Source organism: Myotis lucifugus, unplaced genomic scaffold (genome assembly GCF_000147115.1).
Source record: "Myotis lucifugus unplaced genomic scaffold, Myoluc2.0 scaffold_41, whole genome shotgun sequence".
NCBI lineage: Eukaryota > Metazoa > Chordata > Mammalia > Chiroptera > Vespertilionidae > Myotis > Myotis lucifugus.
The window spans coordinates 5,341,632-5,350,938 of NW_005871089.1; the positions used below are offsets into that span (position 1 = coordinate 5,341,632).

The 9,307-nt window shown below is 51.1% G+C and overlaps 1 pseudogene; it reads left to right on the top strand.

The window, feature by feature from the left end:
- Positions 1-8,056: 8,056 nt before the first annotated feature.
- LOC106697013 lies at positions 8,057-8,717 on the top strand (annotated as a pseudogene).
- The last annotated feature ends 590 nt before the right edge of the window (positions 8,718-9,307 follow it).

Genomic DNA, 9,307 nt, shown 5'->3' on the forward strand with positions numbered 1-9,307 from the left:
GGGGTGGGGCGGGCGCGGAGAGCGGAGGCTGGCGAGCGCGGTCAGAAGGTGCCCTCACTCGGGGACGGCTAGTGGAGGCGGCGGGGTGGGGCCTGGGCCTAGTGGCTCCGCATTGGACGTGAGGGTTGCTGGAGTTCTTGGATTGGCTGGGGCTGAGGGGGCGGGACCGGGGGCGGGGCTGAGAGCCCTAAAGATGGGAAAGAGCCCGGGTGAAGAGGCACGGAGTGGGCGCAGTGTAGATACGTTCCTTGGCTTCCCGGCCTGAGCTAGGGAGCTGATCCCGGCGGCTGGGATAAGCATCAGGCCTGCGGTCTGTAGGGACAGGGTGCTGCAGGAGAGGGAGCACCAGGCCCCCTCATTTCCCAGTCCTCAATCCAGGACTCTGCCTGCCCCACCCTGAGGAACCATTGACCTCCCACCAGAGGAGCCAGGTGAGGGTCCACTCCTTCCCCAGTCTGCCAGCCCCTCTTGGGGGTAAGTTCCTCAGCAGGGACTTGACCCCTCTGAGTGCAGGAAGTTGGAAGAACACAGGGGTGACAGCAGTAGGTGGGACATGCTCTATTACAATCAAAGCAGCCCAAACTGGCTGGTCAGTGGCACTTATTTACACGCTCAAACAAAAGAGGCCTCGTGCCAATTAGTGCTGTGCTACGTTAATATAAGCAGGTTATATAAGGGTGCGCTTGCGCAGTACGTATAGTGCTACTGCTGAGTCATTGCCCTCAAGCATGCCTAGGGCAAAGGGGCTTTTAACAGTAATACTGCTGTGTCCTGCCTGCACGCATGCATATGGTGAGTAGGCCTTGAACCTCTGACTACTCTGGTCAGGACCCCCACACCTCCTCTCACCAAAAACCTGTCCCCTTGTTAGAAAGAAGGCAAGCCCCCCAAACAGGGATCCTGGCAGAACACAAAGGATACTCGGGAGCCAGACAGCTAGGCAAATATCTTTACTCCTGCAGAAGGGTATGCAGCCAACACAGGGTCTGGGAGCACACACACACGAACTGCCCGCTGGGGTTTTTATCCCTGGCGCATGCTGTCTGTCTCTCACTTTTTAAAAATAGATATATTTTATTGATTTCAGAGAGGAAGGGAGAGGGAGAGAGAGATACAAACATCAATAAGAGAATCATTGATTGGCTGCCTCCTGCACGCCCCCTACTGGGTATCAGGTCCGCAACACGAGCATGTGCCATTGACCGGAATTGAACCTGGGACCCTTCAGTCCGCAGGCCGATGCTCTATCCACTGAGCAAACTGGCTAGGGCTGTCCCTCACTCTTGATCGGTCAAAGTTTAGGCTCACATTCTTGCGCAGTTGGCTAATTTAAAGGAAAAAGGGAAGGGTTGGTCTTTGCACTTTCAAAATGGCGGGTGCCTAAACCTTCTTTGACAGAAAAGATTACTTTTTATTCTCACACCCTCTACCTTCATCTTTCCTTTTTGTAAAATCTCTTCCAGAGTCCAATGTTACATCACACTTACCTTTGTACAACCAGTGCTCAGCACAAAGACCCCAGCTTTTCATAGTGTCTGAGAGCAGGGGAGGGGGGTTAGGGGACCACATGGCTACCTGTATGCCATGAGTGCAGTATTCATTCCCCAGAAATGTGCTAGCACCTGCCATGTGCCAGGCACTGTGATGGGTACCAGAGATAACTGGGAGCAAAACAAATGGTCACTGCTGTTACCCAGTTTTCACAACAAACTGTAGGACAAGGAGGGAGAGAGAGACAGAATTTGAGACAACTAACATGTTATTCCCACGCTGGAGATGTGAGTGAGCAACCTTTGGCTTAAACAGTGGTGGTAAAGAGGTTTGCAGAAATGTGTTAGGGTTACAGGTAAAATTTAAACTGGTCAATTACCATGAATGTCAAAAAGAAAACTTGCCCCCTTGCCTTTCCTCTATAACAGGGTGCTGCTTCAAGAAAACCGACATGCGGCCTATGGACTTAGGGGTTCCAGGTTTGATTCCAGTCAAGGGCACATGCCCGGGTTGCAGGCTCAATCCCCAGTAGGGGCCATGCAGGAGGCAGCTGATCAATGATTCTCTCTCATCATTGAGGTTTCTATCTCTCTCTACCTCTCCCTTCCTCTCTGAAATCAATAAAAATATATTTTAAAAAAAGAAAAGAAAAGAAAACTAACTTGCAGCCCAGGCTGGTGGCTCAGTTGGTTGGAATGTCATCCCATGCACCAAAAGGTGGTAGGTTTGAATCCAGTCAGGAACAAGGTTAGGGGTTCGATTTCCAGCCGGGGCCTATATGGGAGGCAACCAATCAATGTGTTTCTCTTACATCAATGTTTCTTTCTCTCTCTAAAAAAATCAATAAAACATCCCAGCCATTGTGGCTCAGTGGTTGAGCATCAACCCATGAACCAGGATGAACCAGGAGGTCACAGTTCAATTCCCAGTCAGGGCACATGCCTGGGTTGTGGTCTCAATCCCCAGTAGGGATCATGCAGGAAGCAGTCAATCAATGATTCTTTCTCATCATTCATGTTCCTATCCCTCTCTCTCTTTCCCTTCCTCTCTCTAAAATTAAAAAAAAATTAATGAAACATATCCTCAGGTGAGGATTTTTAGAAAAAGAAAGAAAACCAACATGCAAATGCCAATCCACAGGTGAGTTCTTTTTGGGAAGAAGGGAAATAAATTAGTTGTTTGACTCTATCCAAGAATCAACCGTAAGGTTTCCTTACAGGGCAAACTTCCTTTGAAATCTAGCCAGTTTGGCTCAGTGGATAGAACTTCAGCCTGTGGACTGAAGGGTCCCAGGTTCGATTCCAGTCAAGGGCACGTACTTCCGTTGCAGGCTCCTCCCTGTCCCAGGCCCTGGTCGGGGCGAGTGCAGGAGGCAACCAGTTGATGCGTTTCTCTCACATTGATATTTCTCTCTGTCTTTCCCTCTCTTTTCCACTCTCTCTGAAAATCAATGAAAAAATATCCTCGGGTGAGGATTTAAATAAATAAATAACTCTGGACACATCAAGTTAACCGTTCCCTCAGGACAGTGCAGCCAGGGACCACTAGAGGGCAGCAAAGAAGTGGAGATGCAAGAAGAACCTTGGTGAATTCCCACCTGCCTAGAGGGTGTGAGGAACCTAATAAAAAAAAATACCCGTAATAGTTCTCATTTATTGAGTGAGCTTCCCTGAACATATACCCCACATGCCTCGAAGAGATGTGGCCAGGGGGAGGTGGCACCAGCCCACCCCATCAGCACCTGCAACTGGACCCAGCCCTCCAATGCCCTTGGGTACCCACCACCATGCTGTACCCTTCCAACTGCTTCGGCCTCTTGGGCTCAGATTGTGAAGTAGGCTGCAACCCTCCCTCTCCCTCGCCCAGTAGTGTCAAGGTTGCCCTAGCCGGTTTGGCTCAGTGGATAGAGCGTTGGCCTGTGGACTGAAGGGTCCCAGGTTCGATTCTGGTCAAGGGCACATGCCTGGGTTTCAGGCTTGATTGTTTTAGCCTGGACAGTCCTTTTTTGTGGGGGCCTATATTGTGCATTATAGATGTTTAAAAACATTCATGGCCTTTACCCACTAGATGCCAGGCAATAAAAATGTCTCCAGATATTGCCAAATGTTCCCTTCATTGAGAACCATTGTAAAAGAGCTGCAGGAACACCCTGGGCTGGTTGAACATAAGTTCATCAGTGTGCCCCTCTGTAGAGTGAGTGGGTAGAGTAAGTGGCTGTGTGTGCGACTGCTAAATGAGCCATTGGGTAGAAAGTGCTCAGTCTCCCTCTCTTTTCTTATCCCTGACCTTCCCGGATTTTAAAAGGTCTGTTACCCAAAGAGGGGGGTGCAACTTTTAAGAAAGATCTTGAGAGGACCAATTCTTACCCAAAGTTCTAAGGGAGGGGGACTTTAGGCACCCTTTCTGAAGCCAGCCCAGCTAGACAACCTTTCCGCGGCTCCTCCTGCTGCGGCCAGGGTGCAGAAAGGTGGCACGATGCCATGGGGGAGGAAGCAACAGGACCTCCTCCAGCCCAGGTCTCTGTGTGCCCTGCCAAGGCCGCCCACACCTGCTGACTCTCTGGCGCCCCTCAGGCCTGTCCTGGGAAAGGTGGCTCCCCTCTACCCCAGTGCCCACAAATGTAGGCCCCAGCAGCGGCCTTATCTGTGCCCCCAGAGAGCTGGGAGGAGTGGGCAGGGCTGGAGCCAGTACTGGTGGCCGATGTTGGAAGCAGGTAACCCCACTTCCCAAGGCAATGCCTGTGTTCTTTCTCTCCAGCAGCCCTTTGCTGAGCACTGCTGTGTGCCAGACTCGGCTGTAAGGGTCAAGGTCAGCAGTGAATTCAGCAGTGAACTGAAAAATGTTTAACAACCAACTCTGGGATGCAGTGAAGGGCTCTGATCTGTGGCACTTGCCCACTTCTGTGGTGTCAGTATTTCTACCATGGCAAGGATCACGCCACCAATGCAATGTCTCTTAAGAGTGAGTTGGGCTCTAGCTGGTTTGGCTCAGTGAATAGAGCATTGGCCTGGGAACTAAAGGGTCCCAGGTTCGATTCCGGCCAAGGGCACATGCCCAGGTTGCGGGCTCAATCCCCCTCAGTAGGATTGGCAGGAGGCAGCCAATCAATGGTTCTCTCTCATCATTGATGTTTCTAGCTCTCTCCCTTCCTCTCTGAAATCAATTATTTATATATATATATATATATATATATATATATATATATATATATATATGTATATGTATATATATGGCTGAGTTGGTCCACACCATTATATAGTACATCTTTACCACCAGATCTGATAGACATAAATAACCTTATGAACATAGATAACAAAATAATTAGGAAGTGATGTTTTTTAGTGTCCATTGCCCATTAACAAAAAGTATTTGATTGTAAATTTATGTAATTTAATTGTTAACAATGACTGCGTTTAACAACCAGTTCACAAAATTCCTGCAAATGTAATCATCAGCTCTCACATGCCAGTACAAGCCAACTCCAGCTCCCCAGTGGTAACTGAATGTGGTCCATGACCTCAAGATTACACTCTCTAAGGAAGACAGGCCTATTCATTGTGAGGTCATTGGTGGGGGACAGAGGGATGGAGAACCTGAGAGTCAGGGAAGGCTTCCTGGAGGAGGTGGTGTCACACAGAGGCCAAGGGAAGGATAAGAGTGTCCCAGATAGTAGGTGGGGAATGTGCCAGGCTGATGGGAAGACTGAGGAAAGACCAGGAGAGGAGAAAGCACTTAGCATGGACCAAATAAAAAATGAGAGATTCAGTCTGGCTGAGGGAAGCTTGGGTTCCAGTGCAGGTTCTGCTGTAGACACCTCTGTCACTTGAGGCACTCTGTCCTTCTCAAGGTTTCTCCCTTGTCAAAGTGGGTCTCCAAGCCTGTTGATGTTCTAGAGCAGCCGTGGGCAAACTACAGCCCGCGGGCTGGATCCGGCCCGTTTGAAATGAATAAAACTAAAAAAAAAAAGACTGTACCCTTTTATGTAATGATGTTTACTTTGAATTTATATTAGTTCACACAAACACTCCATCCATGCTTTTGTTCCGGCCCTCCGGTCCAGTTTAAGAACCCATTGTGGCCCTCGAGTCAAAAAGTTTGCCCACCCCTGTTCTAGAGCAATCAGGCATCTAGGGAGGGGCCTCGTGACTATATAAAGCTGGCCCTCCGAAACCAAGTCTTTACCTCTCTCCCTTCCCCCTTTCACCCAGATCCCAGGTGATCCCCCAAACTCCAGGTTTGGCAGCAGAAAGTAACTGTAATTATAGTCATTTACAGAATAAAGTGCTGCCTCCTAATTACCAAGCTGTGTGTGCAATTCCAATCATGTGTCTAAGGAAACATCTCAGGAGCCCCTCCCCAGAGCCAGCCTGTCAACTGTAGCCCCCAGGCCAACCAGAATGTCATGGGGGCAGGCAGGGCAGGCTGGTGGCTGCTGCTGGACCTCCCTCTGTGGCTCCCTCAGTGCCAGCCAGACAGGAGACCTGGTTCAGAGACCTGCCTGGAGTGGTGCAGGGAGAAGGGAGGCAGGGGAAGTGCCCCAAGAAGAGGCTGTCTCTGGAGAGGCAGGAGGCTGCCATTCGCACGGCAGGCGGCAGGCGGCAGGCGGCAGGCGGCAGGCGGCAGGCGGCAGGCGTGCTGGGCCAGTCAGTGCAAGTCAGACCTTTGCAGCCAAGGAAGGGGGCTGTTTACTGTTTAGGACGCAATGCCACCACCACCACCACCCCAGAACCCTTACTATATGCAGATTCTCTGGCCTCATATCTATCACCTCCCACTGCAGAAATCCCCTCAGCAATGACCGTTACTCTTCAGGGAGCCATCCAGCTTTTTTTTTTTTAAATATATTTTATTGATTTTTTTCAGAGAGGAAGGGAGAGAGATAGAGAGTTAGAAACATCGATGAGAGAGAAACACCGATCAGCTGCCTCCCGCACATCTCCCACTGGGGATGTGCCCGCAACCCAGGTACATGCCCTTGACCGGAATCGAACCCGGGACCCTTCAGTCCGCAGGCCGATGCTCTGAGCCATCCAGCTTTGCCTCACACATTTCCTAGGACAGGGAGCTCGGGACCTCAAGAAGAAGCCTGTCATCTCTGGGGGCTCCCTTTCTGAGAAGGCTCTTCCTCAAACCACGAGAAACCTCCCTCTGCAATTCCTACCCCCAGGTCCCCTCTCATCCTCTAGAGTTGCTGTTTCCTGTGTCCTGGGAACACACTGGGCCTGATACTCACTGCTCCTCTCCTGGGCAGCTATCCGGCCTCCTGACCCTTGTCTTGTTCCTCAACCCTGCCAGTGTGAGAGGCCCCTGATTTGCGGCTCCCTGGGACTTCTCCCTGTACACATGCTCCGGGTGCCTGCATCCAGTCCCACAGCACGGGCTCCTAACTCCCAGGTGGCTCCACCCCTGAGCCTCCTAGTAGCCTCAGGCCTGCACTCTCACTATACCCAAACCCGGCCGCCAGCTTCCTCAGCCCTGCCCCTCTTCATCCAGTCTTTAAAGCCTCAAACTCCAGCACCTCCTTGTCCTTCTCCCAAGTGTATTTAAACCCCATCTCTCTTTCCCAAGGCCGTCAGCCCTGCCCCACTCAGGCCACCATCCTCTGTCACCTAGACCCCTGCAGTGCTCCCTAGCTGGTCTTCCCACTCCTAGGGTTGTGTGTGAACAGTATGGTTACTGAGAAATTCAGAATGGCCAATAGTAGATGAGGGCAAGGGGATAAAATGAGGCAGAAAGAGGCACGGGGGCCAGGTCCCTGAGACCTTCAGTGTTCAACTAAGGCTCGTGACCTTGCTCTGATGAATTTTATATCTTAAATGGTGCCTAGGGCATGTCTTACCTTCTGCAGAAGCTGAGAGCCTGCCCTGCCCGCCCTCCCCCGCCCCCCCCCCCCCGGGTGCTGGAGGTATGGCTTCAGCCCCCACCAACCATCATGTGTACTTTTGTACCAGTAGGTAATGGAGCTGTCCTCTCACCAGACTACAGTCCCCTCTCACTGCAGGGGACCAGGACTGGACAACAAGGGTCTGACCTGAATTTCAACCCAGCCAGTGAGTGCCACTCGTGCTGGCATGGCCCTGCATGCAGTGGTCTGGGGAAGAGTGGCCTCAGGGACCAGTCACGGCAGCCTTCCGGAATTACTGCCCTTCTTCTGACACAGGCCCACCGCCTACAAGCTCTTTCACAAACATATTATTAGCTTGTTTAATCCTCATAACAGCTCTGGGAGTTGGGTGTCATTATTCATTTTACTGTGGGCAAACTGAATGTTATGGTCCCATTAGGTGCCCATCAGGAGTCTGCTCAGAACCAGCAGGGCCAGCCAGGCCCAGAACAGAATAGAGGCCAAGTGTTGAGGGCCTGTGGGCAGGAGAGGGGTCACAGAGAGGTGGGGGGGTATGGGTGTGCCTTTAGTGAGGGCTCCCAGAGTGGGGCCTGCCAGACACCGAGGGGAGAGAGGTTGGGCAGGGTCAGAACAGGGAGAGGATGAGAGGTAGGTTGAGAGAGGGCTTTAAAGCTGAGGTCTTTTCTTTCCAAAAGCAGCCAGAGGTGACCTCTGAAAATTGTTCGATATTCACATAACCCAGAAAACCTCACAAAAGTCATGCAAATCAAGAGGTGCAAGCCCTGGCCAGTGCAGCTCAGTGGTTGGAATATCCTTGGGTGAGTATTAACAAACAAACAAAAAAAGAGAGAGAGAGAGAGAGAGAGAGATTCAAATCTTTGTGTTCACTTTAAGAACACTCATAGGACTGCCCAGGCCATCAAGCGTATGCATTTCGAAAAGCCACCAAGTATCTGAACGATGTCACTTTACAGAAGCAATGTGTGCCATTTCGTTGTTACAGTGGTGCAGTTGGCAGGTGTGCCCAGGCCAAACTTGGGGCTGGACACAGGGTGAGTGGCCCAAATAGAGTGCTGAATTTCTGCTGCACAAGCTTAAAAATGCAGAGAGTGATGCTGAACTTCAGGGTTTAGATGTCCATTCTCCGGTCATTGAGCACATCTCGTGAACAAAGCTCCCAGAACTCATGGAGCTCATGGGCAGATGAACCCATACATGAGCTCCCCCTGCCACATTGACCTGATCCTCACTACAAAGGAGCAGACTGTTCCTAAACCAGAGCAGGAGGTTGCACAGAAGAAAAAGATATCCCAGAAGAAACTGAAGAAAGAAAAATTTATGGCCCTGGAGTAAATTCAGCATAAAGTAAATACTAATAAAAGTAAAAGTGGAAAAAAAAACCCTGAGGTCTGGAGGAAGTCTCCCTGAGTCACCCTATTTATTGTACAGATGGGGAAACTGAGGCCCGGGCAGGAACAGAAATTTGCCCAAGATCACTCAGTCTGCCAGAGGCCAAGCTGGGACCGCCTAAGGGAGGTCTGAGACAGCAGCCGAGAGATCCAGCCCCTCTCCCACAGCAGCTTGAACTCCACTCTCATTGTGTCCTGAACCAGACAGGGGCCTGATGGGGAGGAGGCCCAGGCAGAGGCTGTGTCCCAGGGTGCCCCCAACCTGGCCTTGGGGAGAAACAAGGACCCAGCCCCTGGGAGGGGGGTGGGGGGGAGGGGGAGTGGCTCACAACTGACTGACGTTGGGCACAGGATGAGACTTCTATTCCCCCGAGCTTCTCTGGATGGCCACATGGGGCACTGCTGTCCCAGGAGTGAGAGCTCTCACCAGTAAGACTCCCTAGGTCAGTGGTTCTCAACCTTGGCTGCACATTAGAATCACCTGGGAATCTTTTTAAAATCCTGATTTCTGGGCCTCCATACTCCGGAAATTCTGTACAGTAAGTCGCCTGAGAGAGGCTAG